The sequence below is a fragment of the Chiloscyllium punctatum genome, chromosome 39, assembly GCF_047496795.1.
Source record: "Chiloscyllium punctatum isolate Juve2018m chromosome 39, sChiPun1.3, whole genome shotgun sequence".
In the NCBI taxonomy this organism is placed as follows: Eukaryota; Metazoa; Chordata; class Chondrichthyes; order Orectolobiformes; family Hemiscylliidae; genus Chiloscyllium; species Chiloscyllium punctatum.
Window position 1 is genome coordinate 70,001,591 of NC_092777.1, and position 22,688 is coordinate 70,024,278.

At 58.9% G+C, this 22,688-nt stretch overlaps 1 protein-coding gene across 3 annotated transcripts in view; it reads right to left on the bottom strand.

Moving 5' to 3' along the window:
* Positions 1-22,688, bottom strand: part of LOC140464193 (rab11 family-interacting protein 4-like) — a 262,017-nt gene that overhangs the window by 53,442 nt on the left and 185,887 nt on the right. Inside the window, exon 1 of one of the 3 annotated variants that reach the window (XM_072559042.1) lies at positions 3,487-3,740. The exons of the other annotated variants lie outside the window; for them this stretch is intronic. The gene's annotated coding sequence lies outside the window, so the exon portion shown is untranslated. Of the gene's footprint in view, positions 1-3,486; positions 3,741-22,688 lie in introns of those variants that run through there. 3 annotated transcript variants of the gene reach the window in all.

Consider the following 22,688-nt stretch of genomic DNA (forward strand, 5'->3'; position numbering starts at 1 on the left):
CCCACACACAGATACCCACACCCACACACAGACACACAATCACATGCCCACACACACAGACACCCACACTCTCACACACACACAGACACACACACACTCACACACACGGACACACACACTCACACACAGACACAGCCACACACACAGACACACACACTCACACACACACATACACACACACAGATACACACACACACACACAGACACACAGTCACATGCCCACACACACAGACACCCACACACACACACTCTCACACACACACATACATACACAGACACACACACACAGATACACACACACTCACACACACATAGACACACAGACACAGACACACACAGTCACACTCACACACACACTCACACACAGACACACAGACACTCACACAGACACACACACTCACACACACAATGACACACAGACACACACACATAGACACACAGTCACACGCCTACACACACAGACACCCACACCAACACACACACACACACAGATACACACACACACAGACACACACACTCACACACACACACACACACACACAGACACAGCCACACACACAGACACACACACTCACACACACACACATACACACACACAGATACACACACACAGACACACAGTCACATGCCCACACACACAGACACCCACACACACACACTCTCACACACACACATACATACACAGACACACACACACAGATACACACACACTCACACACACATAGACACACACACACAGACACACACAGTCACACTCACACACACCCTCACACACAGACACACAGACACTCACACAGACACACACACTCACACACACAATGACACACAGACACACACACATAGACACACAGTCACACGCCTACACACACAGACACCCACACCCACACACACACACACACAGATACACGCACACACAGACACACACACACACACACTGACACACAGTCACATGCCCACACACACAGACACCCACACCCACACTCTCACACACACACATACATACACACAGACACACTCACACACAGACACACACACACTCACACACAGACACACAGACACTCACACAGACACACACATAGACACACAGTCACACGCCCACACACACAGACACCCACACCCACACACTCACACACACAGACACACATGCTCACACACATACACTCACACACATACACACAGACACACACACTCACAAACACATACAGACACACAGGCACACACACACTGACACACAGTCACATGCCCACACACACAGACACCCACACCCACACACACACTCTCACACACACACATACATAGAGACACACACAGATACACACACACTCACACATACACACACACAGACACACATACACTCACACAGAGACACACACATACACACAGACATACATACACACAGACACACACACCCAGACACACATACACTCACACACAGACACACACATACACACAGACATACATACACACAGACACACACAAACACAAACACACTCACACAGACACACACACAGACACACACATACACTCATACACGCTCACACACAGACACATACAGACACAGACGCACACACAGACACACACACACCCACACACACAGACACACACACATAGACACACACACACTGACACGCAGACACCGACACACAGACACATGCCCACACACACACATACATACACACAGATACACACACTCACACTCACACAGACACACACACTCACACACAGACACACACACAGACACACACACACTTACCCATACACATTCACACACATAGACACACACAGACACACACCCACTCACACACAGACAGACACACACCCACACACACTCACACAGACACACACCCACACACACGCATACACTCACACACAGACACACACATAGATGCACTCATACACACACCCACACCCACACACACCCACACACACACAGATGGACACACACACCTACACACAGAGACAGACACACACCCACATAGACACACACACACACGCACACTCACACGCACACTCCCACACACACTTACACACACTCACCCAAACTTACACAGCCACACCTACACACACACACACTCACACACACAGACACATTCACACACACAGACACATTCACACACACAGACACACACCCTCACACACACATGCACACACACACTCAAGCACACACCCACACACAGACGCACACACAGACACATACCCACACACACAGATAGATACACACCCACACGCATGCACACACTCACACACACACACCTACACACACTCACACAGACAGACACACACCCACACACACACTCACACACACACTTTCACACACACACACTCACCCAAACTTACCACACACAGACACATTCACACACACAGACACACACACTCACACACACACTCAAGCACACACCCATACATAGACGCACACACAGACACATACCCACACACACAGATAGATACACACCCACACACACGCACACACTCACACACACACTTTCACACTCACACACTCACCCAAACTTACCACACACAGACACACCTACACACACACACACTCACACACACAGACACATTCACACACACAGACACACACACTCACACACACACTCAAGCACACACCCATACACAGACGCACACACAGACACATACTCACACACAGATAGATACACACCCACACACATGCACACACTCTCACAGACAGACACACACTCACACACACAGCCCCACACCCACACACACACACCCACACACACACACAGCCACACACACACACACACCAGGGAGTTAACTAGAAATACTGAGCGTTAAGGTTGACCATAGAGCAGTAAATTATCTAGAAACACGGAGCACCAGGTCACAGCCCTGAGGGAAACCTGATGGATATGGCGGCAAGTTCCACAGAAACCCAAAGACTGACGGTACAGCAGCAATGTCCTAATGTACACCAGAAAGTTCACGAGGACAAGACAGCAGTGAAATCGATAGAAATATGACACACTAACACGCAATCGTTAATTAACTGGAAACTCTGAGTACTGAGAAACAGCAATGAGGGAACTGACAAGAGTGAACACTAACTTTTAGCTGTGAGCTAACTACAAACACTAAACACTGAGATAAAACAGCTAGTTAAGGAGAAACACAAGCACAAAGGTACAGTGAGTTAATCAGTTAAACTAACTACTGAGACACAGCTTTAAGTTAACAACAAACAGTAACCACTAATCTACAGCAATGAGTTTAGTAGAAAGACACAACACTGCATTAACTTGAGATAGTAAATGCTGAGATATAACAAATTAACTGGAAACATGAAGCACGAAGATACAGCAGTGAGTTAATGAGAAACATGAAACCCTGAGAGACAGGTCTGAGTTAACCAGGATCACGAAGCACGAAGATACAGCATAATGTGAACAAGAAACATGAAGCATGAAGCTAAAGCAGGGAGTGAAGTAAAAACAGGACGAGCTAAACTCCAACACGGGGTTAACTTGCCTTTCCAACGTTTCACCAGCAACTTATGTTCAGTGAAAGGAAAACTTTATAGGCACGTTGGGGGGGTCAGGCTGATGAACTGGAAATCTCGGGGTTGCTGGGATCAGTGATGATCCTTCTCTTCCAGGACTCATCAAACGATTGATCCGACATTTGTAGGAACTGAGCAGAATCATGGGTTATCCCGTTCTCGGGGTGAGGAGCTGTGTTTGACTGAGAGACTCTTAACACTGAGACCATTGTTCCCTGGCACTGAGAGACTGACACTCCAGACACATGGCCCCCCTCACACACTCCAGACACACGACTCCCCTCACACACTCCAGACACACGACTCCCCTCACACTCTCCAGACACACGACTCCCCTCACACTCTCCAGACACACGGCTCCCCTCACACTCTCCAGACACACGACTCCCCTCACACACTCCAGACACACGACTCCCCTCACACACTCCAGACACACGACTCCCCTCACACTCTCCAGACACACGGCTCCCTCACACACTCCAGACACACGACTCCCCTCACACACTCCAGACACACGACTCCCCTCACACACTCCAGACACACGGCCCCCCTCACACACTCCAGACACACGACTCCCCTCACACACTCCAGACACACGACTCCCCTCACACACTCCAGACACACGGCCCCCCTCACACACTCCAGACACACGACTCCCCTCACACTCTCCAGACACACGACTCCCCTCACACACTCCAGACACACGACTCCCCTCACACACTCCAGACACACGACTCCCCTCACACACTCCAGACACACGACTCCCCTCACACTCTCCAGACACACGACTCCCCTCACACTCTCCAGACACACCGCTCCTCTCACACTCTCCAGACACACGACTCCCCTCACGCTCTCCAGACACACGACTCCCCTCACACACTCCAGAAACACGACTCCCCTCACACTCTCCAGACACACGACCCCCCTCACACACTCCAGACACAGGGCTCCCCTCACACACTCCAGACACACGACCCCCCTCACACACTCCAGACACAGGGCTCCCCTCACACACTCCAGACACACGACCCCCCTCACACACTCCAGACACAGGGCTCCCCTCACACACTCCAGACACACGACTCCCCTCACGCTCTCCAGACACACGACTCCCCTCACACACTCCAGACACACGACTCCCCTCACGCTCTCCAGACACACGACTCCCCTCACACACTCCAGAAACACGACTCCCCTCACACTCTCCAGACACACGACCCCCCTCACACACTCCAGACACAGGGCTCCCCTCACACACTCCAGACACACGACCCCCCTCACACACTCCAGACACACGACTCCCCTCACACACTCCAGACACACGACTCCCCTCACACTCTCCAGACACACGACTCCCCTCACACACTCCAGACACACGGCTCCCCTCACACACTCCAGACACACCGCTCCCCTCACACTCTCCAGACACACGACTCCCCTCACACACTCCAGACACACGACTCCCCTCACACTCTCCAGACACACGACTCCCCTCACACACTCCAGACACACGGCCCCCTCACACACTCCAGACACACGACTCCCCTCACACACTCCAGACACACGACTCCCCTCACACACTCCAGACACACGACTCCCCTCACACTCTCCAGACACACGACTCCCCTCACACACTCCAGACACACGGCCCCCTCACACACTCCAGACACACGACTCCCCTCACACACTCCAGACACACGACTCCCCTCACACTCTCCAGACACACGACTCCCCTCACACACTCCAGACACACGGCCCCCCTCACACTCTCCAGACACACGACTCCCCTCACACACTCCAGACACACGACTCCCCTCACACACTCCAGACACACGGCCCCCCTCACACTCTCCAGACACACGACTCCCCTCACACTCTCCAGACACACCGCTCCCCTCACACTCTCCAGACACACAACTCCCCTCACACTCTGCAGACACACGACTCCCCTCACACTCTCCAGACACACGGCTCCCCTCACACTCTCCAGACACACGACTCCCCTCACACACTCCAGACACACGACTCCCCTCACACACTCCAGACACACGACTCCCCTCACACTCTCCAGACACACGACTCCCCTCACACTCTCCAGACACACGGCTCCCCTCACACACTCCAGACACACGGCTCCCCTCACACACTCCAGACACACGGCCCCCCTCACACTCTCCAGACACACGACTCCCCTCACACACTCCAGACACACGGCTCCCCTCACACTCCCCAGACACACGGCTCCCCTCACACTCTCCAGACACACGGCTCCCCTCACACTCCCCAGACACACGGCTCCCCTCACACACTCCAGACACACGGCTCCCCTCACACTCTCCAGACACACGGCTCCCCTCACACACTCCAGACACACGACTCCCCTCACACTCTCCAGACACACGACTCACCTCACACTCTCCAGACACACGACTCCCCTCACACACTCCAGACACACGACTCCCCTCATACTCCCCAGACACACGGCTCCCCTCACACACTCCAGACACACGGCCCCCCTCACACTCTCCAGACACACGCCCCCCTCACACACTCCAGACACACAACTCCCCTCACACTCCCCAGACGCACGACTCCCCTCACACTCTCCAGACACACCGCTCCCCGCACACACTCCAGACACACGACTCCCCTCACACACTCCAGACACACGACTCCCCTCACACTCTCCAGACACACGACTCACCTCACACACTCCAGACACACGACTCCCCTCACACTCTCCAGACACACGACTCCCCTCACACTCCCCAGACGCACGACTCCCCTCACACTCTCCAGACACACCGCTCCCCGCACACTCTCCAGACACACGACTCCCCTCACACTCTCCAGACACACGACTCCCCTCACACACTCCAGACACACGACTCCCCTCACACTCTCCAGACACATGGCTCCCCTCACACTCCCCAGACACACGGCCCCCCTCACACACTCCAGACACACGACTCCACTCACACACTCCAGACACACGACTCCACTCACACTCTCCAGACACACGACTCCCCTCACACTCTCCAGACACACGACTCCACTCACACACTCCAGACACACGACTCCCCTCACACACTCCAGACACACGACTCCCCTCACACTCTCCAGACACACGACTCCCCTCACACTCTCCAGACACACGGCTCCCCTCACACACTCCAGACACACGGCTCCCCTCACACACTCCAGACACACCGCTCCCCTCACACTCTCCAGACACACCGCTCCCCTCACACACTCCAGACACACGACTCCCCTCACACTCTCCAGACACATGGCTCCCCTCACACTCCCCAGACACACGGCCCCCCTCACACACTCCAGACACACGACTCCACTCACACACTCCAGACACACGACTCCACTCACACACTCCAGACACACGACTCCACTCACACACTCCAGACACACGACTCCCCTCACACTCTCCAGACACACGGCACCCCTCACACTCTCCAGACACACGACTCCCCTCACACTCTCCAGACACACGACTCCCCTCACACACTCCAGACACACGACTCCCCTCACACTCTCCAGACACACGACTCCACTCACACACTCCAGACACACGACTCCCCTCACACTCTCCAGACACACCACTCCCCTCACACACTCCAGACACACGACTCCCCTCACACTCTCCAGACACACGACTCCACTCACACACTCCAGACACACGGTTCCCCTCACACACTCCAGACACACGGCTCCCCTCACACTCTCCAGTCACAAGACTCCCCTCACACTCTCCAGACACACGACTCCCCTCACACTCTCCAGACACACGGCCCCCCTCACACTCTCCAGACACACGACTCCCCTCACACTCTCCAGACACACCGCTCCCCTCACACACTCCAGACACACGACTCCCCTCACACACTCCAGACACGCGACTCCCCTCACACACTCCAGACACACGGCTCCCCTCACACACTCCAGACACACGGCTCCCCTCACACTCTCCAGACACACGGCTCCCCTCACACACTCCAGACACACGACTCCCCTCACACTCTCCAGACACACGACTCCCCTCACACACTCCAGACACGCGACTCCCCTCACACACTCCAGACACACGGCTCCCCTCACACACTCCAGACACGCGACTCCCCTCACACACTCCAGACACACGACTCCCCTCACACTCTCGAGACACACGACTCCCCTCACACTCTCCAGACACACGGCCCCCCTCACACTCTCCAGACACACGACTCCCCTCACACTCTCCAGACACACGACTCCCCTCACACTCTCCAGACACACGGCCCCCCTCACACTCTCCAGACACACGACTCCCCTCACACACTCCAGACACACGACTCCCCTCACACACTCCAGACACACGACTCCACTCACACACTCCAGACACACGACTCCCCTCACACACTCCAGACACACGACTCCCCTCACACACTCCAGACACACGACTCCCCTCACACTCTCCAGACACACGACTCCCCTCACACACTCCAGACACACGACACCCCTCACACTCTCCAGACACACGACTCCCCTCACACACTCCAGACACACGACTCCTCTCACACTCTCCAGACACACCGCTCCCCTCACACACTCCAGACACACGACTCCCCTCACACACTCCAGACACACAACTCCCCTCACACACTCCAGACACACGACTCCCCTCACACACTCCAGACACACGACTCCCCTCACACACTCCAGACACACGACACCCCTCACACACTCCAGACACACGACTCCCCTCACACACTCCAGACACACGGCCCCCTCACACTCTCCAGACACACCGCTCCCCTCACACTCTCCAGACACACGGTCCCCTCACACTCACCAGACACACGGCCCACCTCACACTCCCCAGACTCATGGCCCCCCTCACACACTCCAGACACGCGTCTCCCCTCACACACTCCAGACACACGACTCCCCTCACACTCTCCAGACACACGACTCCCCTCACACACTCCAGACACACGACTCCCCTCACACTCTCCAGACACACCGCTCCCCTCACACACTCCAGACACACGACTCCCCTCACACTCTCCAGACACACGACTCCCCTCACACTCTCCAGACACACCGCTCCCCTCACACTCTCCAGACACACGTCTCCCCTCACACTCTCCAGACACACGTCTCCCCTCACACTCTCCAGACACGCGTCTCCCCTCACACTCTCCAGACACACGACTCCCCACACACTCTCCAGACACACGACTCCCCTCACACTCTCCAGACACACCGCTCCCCTCACACACTCCAGACACACGACTCCCCTCACACTCTCCAGACACACGACTCCCCTCACACTCTCCAGACACACGACTCCCCTCACACACTCCAGACACACGACTCCCCTCACACTCTCCAGACACACCGCTCCCCTCACACACTCCAGACACACGACTCCCCTCACACTCTCCAGACACACGGCACCCCTCACACTCTCCAGACACACGACTCCCCTCACACTCTCCAGACACACGGCCCCCCTCACACTCTCCAGACACATGACTCCCCTCACACACTCCAGACACGCGTCTCCCCTCACACTCACCAGACACACGGCCCCCCTCACACTCTCCAGACACACGACTCCCCTCACACTCTCCAGACACACGGCTCCCCGCACACTCTCCAGACACACGACTCCCCTCACACACTCCAGACACGCGTCTCCCCTCACACTCTCCAGACACGCGTCTCCCCTCACACTCTCCAGACACACGACTCCCCACACACTCTCCAGACACACGACTCCCCTCACACTCTCCAGACACACCGCTCCCCTCACACACTCCAGACACACGACTCCCCTCACACTCTCCAGACACACGGCTCCCCTCACACTCTCCAGACACACGACTCCCCTCACACTCTCCAGACACACGGCCCCCCTCACACTCTCCAGACACATGACTCCCCTCACACACTCCAGACACGCGTCTCCCCTCACACTCACCAGACACACGGCCCCCCTCACACTCTCCAGACACACGACTCCCCTCACACTCTCCAGACACACGGCTCCCCGCACACTCTCCAGACACACGACTCCCCTCACACACTCCAGACACGCGTCTCCCCTCACACTCTCCAGACACGCGTCTCCCCTCACACTCTCCAGACACACGACTCCCCACACACTCTCCAGACACACGACTCCCCTCACACTCTCCAGACACACCGCTCCCCTCACACACTCCAGACACACGACTCCCCTCACACTCTCCAGACACACGACTCCCCTCACACTCTCCAGACACACGACTCCCCTCACACACTCCAGACACGCGTCTCCCCTCACACTCTCCAGACACGCGTCTCCCCTCACACTCTCCAGACACGCGTCTCCCCTCACACTCTCCAGACACGCGTCTCCCCTCACACTCTCCAGACACACGACTCCCCTCACACTCTCCAGACACACGACTCCCCTCACACACTCCAGACACGCGTCTCCCCTCACACTCTCCAGACACACGTCTCCCCTCACACTCTCCAGACACACGACTCCCCACACACTCTCCAGACACACGACTCCCCTCACACTCTCCAGACACACCGCTCCCCTCACACACTCCAGACACACGACTCCCCTCACACTCTCCAGACACACGACTCCCCTCACACTCTCCAGACACACGACTCCCCTCACACACTCCAGACACACGACTCCCCTCACACTCTCCAGACACACCGCTCCCCTCACACACTCCAGACACACGACTCCCCTCACACTCTCCAGACACACCGCTCCCCTCACACACTCCAGACACACGACTCCCCTCACACTCTCCAGACACACGACTCCCCTCACACTCACCAGACACACGACTCCCCTCACACTCTCCAGACACACGACTCCCCTCACACACTCCAGACACAAGGCCCCTCTCACACTCACCAGACACACGACTCCGCTCACACTCCCCAGACACACCGCTCCGCTCACACACTCCAGACACACGACTCCCCTCACACTCTCCAGACACACGACTCCCCTCACACACTCCAGACACACGGCTCCCCTCACACTCCCCAGACACACGACTCCCCTCACACACTCCAGACACACGGCTCCCCTCACACTCCCCAGACACACGACTCCCCTCACACACTCCAGACACACGACTCCCCTCACACTCTCCAGACACACGACTCCCCTCACACTCCCCAGACACACCGCTCCCCTCACACACTCCAGACACACGGCCCCCCTGACACACTCCAGACACACGACTCCCCTCACACTCCCCAGACACAAGGCCCCCCTCACACTCTCGAGACACACGACTCCCCTCACACACTCCAGACACACGACTCCCCTCACACTCCCCAGACACACGACTCCCCTCACACACTCCAGACACACGACTCCCCTCACACTCTCGAGACACACGACTCCCCTCACACACTCCAGACACACGACTCCCCTCACACTCCCCAGACACACGACCCCCCTCACACTCTCCAGACACACGACTCCCCTCACACTCCCCAGACACACGACTCCCCTCACACACTCCAGACACACGACTCCCCTCACACACTCCAGACACGCGACTCCCCTCACACTCTCCAGACACACGACTCCCCTCACACTCTCCAGGCACACCGCTCCCCTCACACACTCCAGACACACGACTCCCCTCACACTCTCCAGACACACCGCTCCCCTCACACTCTCCAGACACACGACTCCCCTCACACACTCCAGACACACGACTCCCCTCACACACTCCAGACACACGACTCCCCTCACACACTCCAGACACACGACTCCCCTCACACTCTCCAGACACACCGCTCCCCTCACACACTCCAGACACACGACTCCCCTCACACACTCCAGACACACGACTCCCCTCACACTCTCCAGACACACGACTCCCCTCACACTCTCCAGACACACGACTCCCCTCACACACTCCAGACACACGACTCCCCTCACACACTCCAGACACACGGCTCCCTCACACTCCCCAGACACACGGCCCCCCTCACACTCTCCAGACACACGGCTCCCTCACACTCCCCAGACACACGACTCCCCTCACACACTCCAGACACACGACTCCCCTCACACTCCCCAGACACACGACTCCCCTCACACACTCCAGACACACGACTCCCCTCACACTCACCAGACACACGACTCCCCTCACACACTCCAGACACACGACTCCCCTCACACACTCCAGACACACGACTCCCCTCACACACTCCAGACACACGACTCCCCTCACACTCACCAGACACACCACTCCCCTCACACACTCCAGACACGCGACTCCCCTCACACAATCCAGACACACGGCTCCCCTCACACTCTCCAGACACACGGCTCCCCTCACACTCTCCAGACACACCGCTCCCCTCACACTCTCCAGACGCACGACTCCCCTCACACACTCCAGACACACGACTCCCCTCACACTCTCCAGACACACGACTCCCCTCACACTCTCCAGACACACGACTCCCCTCACACTCTCCAGACACACGGCCCCCCTCACACTCCCCAGACACACGGCTCCCCTCACACACTCCAAACACACGACTCCCCTCACACTCTCCGGACACACCGCTCCCCTCACACTCTCCAGACACACGACTCCCCTCACACTCTCCAGACACACGGCCCCCCTAACACTCCCCAGACACACGACTCCCCTCACACTCCCCAGATACACAACTCCCCTCACACACTCCAGACACACGACTCCCCTCACACTCCCCAGACACACGACTCCCCTCACACTCCCCAGACACACGACTCCCCTCACACTCCCCAGACACACGGCTCCCCTCACACACTCCAAACACACGACTCCCCTCACACTCTCCGGACACACCGCTCCCCTCACACTCTCCAGACACACGACTCCCCTCACACTCTCCAGACACACGGCCCCCCTAACACTCCCCAGACACATGGCCCCCCTCACACTCACCAGACACACCACTCCCCTCACACTCTCCAGACACACGACTCCCCTCACACACTCCAGACACACGACTCCCCTCACACTCTCCAGACACACGACTCCCCTCACACACTCCAGACACACGGCTCCCCTCACACTCTCCAGACACACGGCTCCCCTCATACTCTCCAGACACAAGACTCCCCTCACACACTCCAGACACACCGCTCCCCTCACACACTCCAGACACGCGACTCCCCTCACACTCCCCAGACACACGACTCCCCTCACACACTCCAGACACACGACTCCACTCACACTCTCCAGACACACGACTCCCCTCACACTCTCCAGACACACCGCTCCCCGCACACACTCCAGACACACGACTCCCCTCACACTCTCCAGACACACCGCTCCCCGCACACACTCCAGACACACGACTCCCCTCACACTCTCCAGACACACGACTCCCCTCACACTCTCCAGACACACGACTCCCCTCACACTCTCCAGACACACGACTCCCCTCACACTCTCCAGACACACGACTCCCCTCACACACTCCAGACACACGACTCCCCTCACACTCTCCAGACACACCGCTCCCCGCACACACTCCAGACACACGACTCCCCTCACACTCTCCAGACACACGACTCCCCTCACACTCTCCAGACACACGACTCCCCTCACACACTCCAGACACACGACTCCCCTCACACACTCAAGACACACGACTCCCCTCACACTCTCCAGACACACGACTCGCCTCACACTCCCCAGACACAAGGCCCCCCTCACACTCTCGAGACACACGACTCCCCTCACACACTCCAGACACACGACTCCCCTCACACACTCCAGACACACGACTCCCCTCACACTCTCGAGACACACGACTCCCCTCACACACTCCAGACACACGACTCCCCTCATACTCTGCAGACACACGGCCCCCCTCACACTCCCCAGACACACGACTCCCCTCACACACTCCAGACACACGACTCCCCTCACACACTCCAGACACACGACTCCCCTCACACACTCCAGACACACGACACCCCTCGCACTCTCCAGACACACGAATCCCCTCACACACTCCAGACACACCGCTCCCCTCACACACTCCAGACACACGGCTCCCCTCACACACTCCAGACACACGACTCCCCTCACACACTCCAGACACACGACTCCCCTCACACACTCCAGACACACGACTGCCCTCACACTCCCCAGACACAAGGCCCCCCTCACACTCTCCAGACACACGACTCCCCTCACACTCCCCAGACACAAGGCCCCCCTCACACTCACCAGACACACGACTCCCCTCACACACTCCAGACACGCGACTCCCCTCACACAATCCAGACACACGGCTCCCCTCACACTCTCCAGACACACGGCCTCCCTCACACACTCCAGACACGCGACTCCCCTCACACTCTCCAGACACACCGCTCCCCTCACACTCTCCAGACGCACGACTCCCCTCACACTCTCCAGTCACACGACTCCCCTCACACTCTCCAGACACACGACTCCCCTCACACTCTCCAGACACACGGCCTCCCTCACACACTCCAGACACGCGACTCCCCTCACACTCTCCAGACACACCGCTCCCCTCACACACTCCAGACACACGACTCCCCTCACACTCTCCAGACGCACGACTCCCCTCACACTCCCCAGACACACGGCTCCCCTCACACACTCCAGACACGCGACTCCCCTCACACTCTCCAGACACACCGCTCCCCTCACACTCTCCAGACGCACGACTCCCCTCACACTCCCCAGACACACGACTCCCCTCACACACTCCAGACACGCGACTCCCCTCACACTCTCCAGACACACCGCTCCCCTCACACTCTCCAGACGCACGACTCCCCTCACACTCTCCAGACACACGGCCCCCCTCACACTCTCGAGACACACGACTCCCCTCACACACTCCAGACACACGACTCCCCTCACACTCCCCAGACACACGACTCCCCTCACACTCTCCAGACACACGACTCCCCTCACACTCCCCAGACACACGACTCCCCTCACACACTCCAGACACACGACTCCCCTCACACTCCCCAGACACAAGGCCCCCCTCACACTCTCGAGACACACGACTCCCCTCACACACTCCAGACACGCGACTCCCCTCACACTCTCCAGACGCACGACTCCCCTCACACTCTCCAGACACACGACTCCCCTCACACAATCCAGACACACGGCTCCCCTCACACTCTCCAGACACACCGCTCCCCTCACACTCTCCAGACGCACGACTCCCCTCACACTCTCCAGACACACGACTCCCCTCACACTCTCCAGACACACGGCTCCCCTCACACACTCCAGACACACGACTCCCCTCACACACTCCAGACACACGGCTCCCCTCACACTCTCCAGACACACGGCTCCCCTCACACTCTCCAGACACACCGCTCCCCTCACACTCTCCAGACGCACGACTCCCCTCACACTCTCCAGACACACGACTCCCCTCACACTCTCCAGACACACCGCTCCCCTCACACACTCCAGACACACGACTCCCCTCACACTCTCCAGACACACGGCCCCCCTCACACTCCCCAGACACACGGCTCCCCTCACACACTCCAAACACACGACTCCCCTCACACTCTCCGGACACACCGCTCCCCTCACACTCTCCAGACACACGACTCCCCTCACACTCTCCAGACACACGGCCCCCCTAACACTCCCCAGACACACGACTCCCCTCACACTCCCCAGATACACAACTCCCCTCACACACTCCAGACACACGACTCCCCTCACACTCCCCAGACACACGACTCCCCTCACACTCCCCAGACACACGACTCCCCTCACACTCCCCAGACACACGGCTCCCCTCACACACTCCAAACACACGACTCCCCTCACACTCTCCGGACACACCGCTCCCCTCACACTCTCCAGACACACGACTCCCCTCACACTCTCCAGACACACGGCCCCCCTAACACTCCCCAGACACATGGCCCCCCTCACACTCACCAGACACACCACTCCCCTCACACTCTCCAGACACACGACTCCCCTCACACACTCCAGACACACGACTCCCCTCACACTCTCCAGACACACGACTCCCCTCACACACTCCAGACACACCGCTCCCCTCACACTCTCCAGACACACGGCTCCCCTCATACTCTCCAGACACAAGACTCCCCTCACACACTCCAGACACACCGCTCCCCTCACACACTCCAGACACGCGGCTCCCCTCACACTCTCCAGACACACGACTCCCCTCACACTCTCCGGACACACGACTCCCCTCACACTTTCCAGACACACCGCTCCCCTCACACACTCCAGACATACGACTCCCCTCACACACTCCAGACACACGACTCCCCTCACACTCCCCAGACACACGGCCCCCCTCACACACTCCAGACACACGGCCCCCCTCACACACTCCAGACACACGGCCCCCCTCACACACTCCAGACACACGACTCCCCTCATACTCTGCAGACACACGACTCCCCTCACACACTCCAGACACACGACTCCCCTCACACTCTCCAGACACACGGCCCCCCTCACACTCTCCACACACACGACTCCCCTCACACTCTCCAGACACACGGCCACCCTCACACTCTCCACACACACGACGCCCCTCACACTCTCCAGACACACGACTCCCCTCACACACTCCAGACACACCGCTCCCCTCACACACTCCAGACACACGACTCCCCTCACACTCTCCAGACACACGACTCCCCTCACACTCTCCAGACACACGACTCCCCTCACACTCTCCACACACACGACTCCCCTCACACTCTCCAGACACACGACTCCCCTCACACTCTCCACACACACGACGCCCCTCACACTCTCCAGACACACGACTCCCCTCACACTTTCCAGACACACCGCTCCCCTCACACACTCCAGACACACGACTCCCCTCACACACTCCAGACACACGACTCCCCTCACACTCTCCAGACACACGGCTCCCCTCACACACTCCAGACACACGACTCCCCTCACACTTTCCAGACACACCGCTCCCCTCACACACTCCAGACACACGACTCCCCTCACACACTCCAGACACACGACTCCCCTCACACTCTCCAGACACACGGCTCCCCTCACACACTCCAGACACACGACTCCCCTCACACTCTCCAGACACACCACTCCCCTCACACACTCCAGACACACGACTCCCCTCACACACTCCAGACACACGACTCCCCTCACACAGTCCAGACACACGACTCCCCTCACACTCTCCAGACACACGGCTCCCCTCACACTCTCCAGACACACGACTCCCCTCACACTCTCCAGACACACCGCTCCCCTCACACTCTCCAGACACACCGCTCCCCTCACACACTCCAGACACACGACTCCCCTCACACTCTCCAGACACACGACTCCCCTCACACTCTCCAGACACACCGCTCCCCTCACACACTCCAGACACACCACTCCCCTCACACACTCCAGACACACGACTCCCCTCACACACTCCAGACACACGACTCCCCTCACACACTCCAGACACACGACTCCCCTCACACAGTCCAGACACACGACTCCCCTCACACTCTCCAGACACACGGCTCCCCTCACACTCTCCAGACACACCGCTCCCCTCACACTCTCCAGACACACCGCTCCCCTCACACACTCCAGACACACGGCTCCCCTCACACACTCCAGACACACGACTCCCCTCACACTCTCCAGACACACGACTCCCCTCACACTCTCCAGACACACGGCTCCCCTCACACTCTCCCGACACACCACTCCCCTCACACACTCCAGACACACGGCTCCCCTCACACACTCCAGACACACGACTCCCCTCACACAGTCCAGACACACGACTCCCCTCACACTCTCCAGACACACGGCTCCCCTCACACTCTCCAGACACACCACTCCCCTCACACACTCCAGACACACCGCTCCCCTCATACTCCCCAGAACACGGCTCCCCTCACACTCTCCAGACACACGGCCCCCCTCACACTCTCCAGACACACGGCCCCCCTCACACTCCCCAGACACACGGCTCCCCTCATACTCCCCAGAACACGGCTCCCCTCACACTCTCCAGACACACGACTCCCCTCATACTCCCCAGAACACGGCCCCCCTCACACTGCCCAGACACACGGCCCCCCTCACACTCTCCAGACACACGGCCCCCCTCACACTCTCCAGACACACGGCTCCCCTCACACACTGCAGACACACGACTCCCATCACACTCTCCAGACACACGACTCCCATCACACTCTCCAGACACACCGCTCCCCTCACACTCTCCAGACACACGACTCCCCTCACACTCTCCAGACACACGGCTGCCTCATACTCCCCAGAACACGGCTCCCCTCACACACTCCAGACACACGGCTGCCTCATACTCCCCAGAACACGGCTCCCCTCACACTCTCAAGACACACCGCTCCCCTCACACACTCCAGACACACGGCTCCCCTCACACACTCCAGACACACGACTCCCCTCACACTCTCCAGACACACGGCTCCCCTCACACACTCCAGACACACGACTCCCGTCACACACTCCAGACACACGACTCCCCTCACACACTCCAGACACACGGCCTCCCTCACACTCTCCAGACACACGGCCTCCCTCACACACTCCAGACACACGACTCCCCTCACACACTCCAGACACACGACTCCACTCACACTCTCCAGACACACGACTCCCCTCACACACTCCAGACACACGACTCCCCTCACACTCTCCAGACACACGGCTCCCCTCACACTGTCCAGACACACGACACCCCTCACACTCTCCAGACACACGACTCCCCTCACACTCTCCAGAGACACGACCCCCCTCACACTCTCCAGACACACGACTCCCCTCACACACTCCAGACACACGACTCCCCTCACACTCTCCAGACACACGACCCCCCTCACACTCTCCAGACACACGACTCCCCTCACACACTCCAGACACACGACTCCCCTCACACTCTCCAGACACACCGCTCCCCTCACACTCTCCAGACACACCGCTCCCCTCACACACTCCAGACACACGGCTCCCCTCACACTCTCCAGACACACGACTCCCCTCACACACTCCAGACACACGACTCCCCTCACACTCTCCAGACACACCGCTCCCCTCACACTCTCCAGACACACGACTCCCCGCACACTCTCCAGACACACCGCTCCCCTCACACACTCCAGACACACGGCTCCCCTCACACACTCCAGACACACGGCTCCCCTCACACTCTCCAGACACACGGCTCCCCTCACACACTCCAGACACACGACTCCCCTCACACTCTCCAGACACACGGCCCCCCTCACACACTCCAGACACACGACTCCCCTCACACACTCCAGACACACGACTCCCCTCACACACTCCAGACACACGGGTTCCCCTCACACTCTCCAGACACACGGCCCCCCTCACACACTCCAGACACACGACTCCCCTCACACACTCCAGACACACGACTCCCCTCACACACTCCAGACACACGACTCCCCTCACACACTCCAGACACACGACTCCCCTCACACACTCCAGACACACGACTCCCCTCACACACTCCAGACACACGGCCTCCCTCACACTCTCCAGACACACGGCCTCCCTCACACTCTCCAGACACACGACTCCCCTCACACACTCCAGACACACGACTCCCCTCACACTCTCCAGACACACCGCTCCCCTCACACTCCCCAGACACACCGCTCCGCTCACACACTCCAGACACACGGCCTCCCTCACACACTCCAGACACACGACTCCCCTCACACACTCCAGACACACGACTCCCCTCACACTCTCCAGACACACCGCTCCCCTCACACTCCCCAGACACACCGCTCCGCTCACACACTCCAGACACACGGCCTCCCTCACACACTCCAGACACACGACTCCCCTCACACTCTCCAGACACACGGCCTCCCTCACACTCTCCAGACACACGACTCCCCTCACACACTCCAGACACACGACTCCACTCACACTCTCCAGACACACCGCTCCCCTCACACACTCCAGACACACGACTCCACTCACACTCTCCAGACACACGGCTCGACGCACACTCTCCAGACACACGGCTCCCCTCACACTCTCCAGACACACCGCTCCCCTCACACACTCCAGACACACGACTCCCCTCACACTCTCCAGACACACGACTCCCCTCACACTCTCCAGACACACCGCTCCCCTCACACACTCCAGACACACGACTCCCCTCACACTCTCCAGACACACGACTCCCCTCACACACTCCAGACACACGACTCCCCTCACACTCTCCAGACACACGGCTCCCCTCACACTGTCCAGACACACGACTCCCCTCACACTCTCCAGACACACGACTCCCCTCACACTCTCCAGACACACGACTCCCCTCACACTCTCCAGACACACGACTCCCCTCACACTCTCCAGACACACGACTCCCCTCACACACTCCAGACACACGGCTCCCCTCACACTCTCCAGACACACGACTCCACTCACACTCTCCAGACACACGGCTCCCCTCACACTCTCCAGACACATGGCCCCCCTCACACTCTCCAGACACACGACTCCCCTCACACACTCGAGACACACGACTCCCCTCACACTCTCCAGACACACAGCTCCCCTCACACACTCGAGACACACGACTCCCCTCACACTCTCCAGACACACCGCTCCCCGCACACACGCCAGACACACGACTCCCCTCACACTCTCCAGACACACCGCTCCCCTCACACACTCCAGACACACGACTCCCCTCACACTCTCCAGACACACGACTCCCCTCACACGCTCCAGACACACGACTCCCCTCACACTCTCCAGACACACCGCTCCCCTCACACACTCCAGACACACGACTCCCCTCACACACTCCAGACACACCGCTCCCCTCACACTCTCCAGACACACGACACCCCTCACACACTCCAGACACACCGCTCCCCTCACACACTCCAGACACACGACTCCCCTCACACACTCCAGACACACGACTCCCTTCACACTCTCCAGACACACGACTCCCCTCACACTCTCCAGACACACGGATCCCCTCACACTCTCCAGACACACCGCTCCCCTCACACACTTCAGACACACGGCTCCCCTCACACACTCCAGACACACGACTCCCCTCACACACTCCAGACACACGGCTCCCCTCACACACTCCAGACACACGACTCCCCTCACACTCTCCAGACACACGACTCCCCTCACACACTCCAGACACACGACTCCCCTCACACTCTCCAGACACACGGCCCCCCTCACACACTCCAGACACACGACTCCCCTCACACTCTCCAGACACACGACTCCCCTCACACTCTCCAGACACACGGCTCCCCTCACACTCTCCAGACACACCGCTCCCCTTACACACTCCAGACACACGACTCCCCTCACACACTCCAGACACACGGCTCCCCTCACACACTCCAGACACACGACTCCCCTCACACACTCCAGACACACCGCTCCCCTCACACTCTCCAGACACACGACTCCCCTCACACTCTCCAGACACACGACTCCCCTCACACACTCCAGACACACGGCTCCCCTCACACTCTCCAGACACCCCGCTCCCCTCACACACTCCAGACACACGACTCCCCTCACACACTCCAGACACACGGCTCCCCTCACACTCTCCAGACACACGGCTCCCCTCATACTCTCCAGACACAAGACTCCCCTCACACTCTCCAGACACAAGACTCCCCTCACACACTCCAGACACGCGACTCCCCTCACACTCCCCAGACACACGACTCCCCTCACACACTCCAGACACAAGACTCCCCTCACACACTCCAGACACACCGCTCCCCTCACACACTCCAGACACGCGACTCCCCTCACACTCCCCAGACACACGACTCCCCTCACACACTCCAGACACACGACTCCCCTCACACTCTCCAGACACACGACTCCCCTCACACACTCCAGACACACGACTCCCCTCACACTCTCCAGACACACCGCTCCCCGCACACACTCCAGACACACGACTCCCCTCACACACTCCAGACACAAGACTCCCCTCACACACTCCAGACACGCGACTCCCCTCACACTCCCCAGACACACGACTCCCCTCACACACTCCAGACACACGACTCCCCTCACACACTCCAGACACACCGCTCCCCGCACACACTCCAGACACACGACTCCCCTCACACTCTCCAGACACACCGCTCCCCGCACACACTCCAGAACCACGACTCCCCTCACACTCTCCAGACACACCGCTCCCCGCACACACTCCAGACACACGACTCCCCTCACACTCTCCAGACACACGACTCCCCTCACACTCTCCAGACACACGACTCCCCTCACACACTCCAGACACACGACTCCCCTCACACTCTCCAGACACACCGCTCCCCTCACACACTCCAGACACACCGCTCCCCTCACACTCTCCAGACACACGACTCCCCTCACACACTCCAGACACACGACTCCCCTCACACTCTCCAGACACACCGCTCCCCTCACACACTCCAGACACACCGCTCCCCTCACACTCTCCAGACACACGACACCCCTCACACACTCCAGACACACCGCTCCCCTCACACTCTCCAGACACACGACTCCCCTCACACACTCCAGACACACGACTCCCTTCACACTCTCCAGACACACCGCTCCCCTCACACACTCCAGACACACGACTCCCCTCACACACTCCAGACACACCGCTCCCCTCACACACTCCAGACACACGGCTCCCCTCACACACTCCAGACACACGACTCCCCTCACACACTCCAGACACACGACTCCCCTCACACTCTCCAGACACACGGCCCCCCTCACACACTCCAGACACACGACTCCCCTCACACTCTCCAGACACACGACTCCCCTCACACTCTCCAGACACACGGCTCCCCTCACACTCTCCAGACACACCGCTCCCCTTACACACTCCAGACACACGACTCCCCTCACACACTCCAGACACACGGCTCCCCTCACACACTCCAGACACACGACTCCCCTCACACACTCCAGACACACCGCTCCCCTCACACTCTCCAGACACACGACTCCCCTCACACTCTCCAGACACACGACTCCCCTCA